This window comes from Penaeus vannamei, chromosome 3, assembly GCF_042767895.1.
Source record: "Penaeus vannamei isolate JL-2024 chromosome 3, ASM4276789v1, whole genome shotgun sequence".
In the NCBI taxonomy this organism is placed as follows: Eukaryota; Metazoa; Arthropoda; class Malacostraca; order Decapoda; family Penaeidae; genus Penaeus; species Penaeus vannamei.
The window spans coordinates 53,097,125-53,099,624 of record NC_091551.1 but is presented as its reverse complement, the minus strand read 5'-3'; positions in this window follow the sequence as shown (position 1 = coordinate 53,099,624).

The following is a 2,500-nucleotide window of genomic DNA, read 5'->3' as shown; positions in this document are numbered from 1 at the left end:
ACATAAACTTGATCGTAAATCAGTTTAATCCAGGATAGGTTACATTACCTGCAATTTGGGGAGGATAGGTTAGGTTAGGTTAGGTTAGGCTCAAATTTAACCAGGAGACTCCAAATTTCGTTTTCTCACATAAACTTGATCGTAAATCAGTTTAATCCACGATAGGTTATATTAGCGTGAATTTGGGGAGGTTAGGTTAGGTCACGTTAGGTTAGGTTAGGCTCAAATTTAACCAGGAGACTCCAAATTTCGTATTCTCACATAAACTTGATCGTAAATCAGTTTAATCCAGGATAGGTTACATTACCTGCAATTTGGGGAGGTTAGGTTAGATTAGGTTAGGCTCAAATTTAACCAGCAGACTCCAAATTTCGTTTTCTCACATAAACTTGATCGTAAATCAGTTTAATCCACGATAGGTTATATTAGCTGGAATTTGGGGAGGTTAGGTTAGGTTACGTTAGGTTAGGTTAGGCTGAAATTTAACCAGGAGACACCAAATTTCGTTTTCTCACATAAACTTGATCGTAAATCAGTTTAATCCAAGATAGGTCACATTAGCTGGAATTTGGGGAGGTTATGTTATGTTATGTTAGGTTAGGCTCAAATTTAACCAGGAGACTCCAAATTTCGTTTTCTCACATAAACTTGATCGTAAATCAGTTTAATCCAGGATAGGTTACATTAGCTGGAATTTGGGTTGGTTAGGTTAGGTTACGTTAGGTTAGGTTAGGCTCAGATTTAAGCAGGAGACTCCAAATTTCGTTTTCTCACATAAACTTGGTCGTAAATCAGTTTAATCCAGGATAGGTTATATTAGCTGGCATTTGGGGAGGTTAGGTTAGGTTACGTTAGGTTAGGTTAGGTTAGGTTGGGTTAGGTTAGGTTAGGTTAGGTTAGGTTAGGTTAGGTTAAGCTCAAATTTAACCAGGAGACTCCAAATTTCGTTTTCTCACATAAACTTGATCGTAAATCAGTTTAATCCAGGATAGGTTACATTAGCTGGAATTTGGGGAGGTAAGGTTAGGTTAGGTTAGGTTAGGCACAAAGTTAACCAGGAGACTTCAAATTTCGTTTTCTTACATAATCTTGATCGTAAATCAGTTTAATCCAGGATAGGTTACAGTAGCTGGAATTTGGGGAGGTTAGGTTAGGTTAGATTAAGCTCAAATTTAACCAGGAGACTCCAAATTTCGTTTTCTCACATAAACTTGATCTTAAATCAGTTTAATCCAGGATAGGTTACTTTAGCTGGAATTTGGGGAGGTTAGGTTAGGTTAGGCTCAAATTTAACCAGGAGACTCCAAATTTCGTTTTCTCGCATAAACTTGATCGTAAATCAGTTTAATCCAGGATAGATTACATTAGCTGGAATTTGGGGAGGTTAGGTTAGGTTACGTTAGGGTAGGTTAGGCTCAAATTTAACCAGGAGACTCCAAATTTCGTTTTCTCACATAAACTTCATCGTAAATCAGTTTCATCCAGGATAGGTTACATTAGCTGGAATTTGGGGATGTTAGGATAGGCTACGTTAGGTTAGGTTAGGTTAGGCTCAAATTTAACCAGGAGACTCCAAATTTCGTTATTTCACATAAACTTGATCGTAAATCAGTTTAATCCAGGATAGGTTTCATTACCTGCAATTTGGGGAGGTTAGGTTAGGTTACGTTAGGTTACGTTAGGCTGAAATTTAACCAGAATCCAAATTTCGTTTTCTCACATAAACTTTATCGTAAATCAGTTTAATCCAGGATAGGTTACATTAGCTGGAATTTGGGGAGGTTACGTTAGGTTAGTTTAGGTTAGATTAGGTTTGGTTAGCCTCAAATTAAACCAGGAGACTCCAAATTTCGTTTTCTCACATAAATATGATCGTAAATCAGTTTAATCGAGGATAGGTTACATTAGCTGGAATTTGGGGAGGTTAGGTTAGGTTAGGTTAGGTTAGGTTAGGTCAGGTCAGGTCAGGTCAGGTCAGGTCAGGTCAGGTCAGGTCAGGTCAGGTCAGGTCCAGGACGACCCGGCCGCGCGGGGAAAATTATGCATTTGGTACCCGACCGACTGGAGAAATGTTATTCTTTCGACAAATATTATACATTGTAAAACCCTATTAGAGCATCAATATTAGGTAATGATAGATAATTATATGCAGTACATGTATTCTGTACATGATTTGTCATGCAAAATGTAAACATAATAAAAAGGAATAAGATCGCGATTATTAGGTCCTTCACATTTTTACGCATAGCACACGTATTTTCGGTCCGATTTTAAAGTATTATGGCTCAATTTGTATCTGAATAATAGTTATATTACATGCGGCCATAAGGATTTGCAATATATTCATGTGGTTCTTGTAAAAGTGACATATGTTTCAAAATCTCCTATTAGGGTGTGAAAGTAGTCACCTTCCGGAAAATATTCACCTAGAAAAAAGTAAGGTCAACTTTTCACAAATATTTACGCATAGTACACATATTTTCGGTCCGATTTTAAAGTA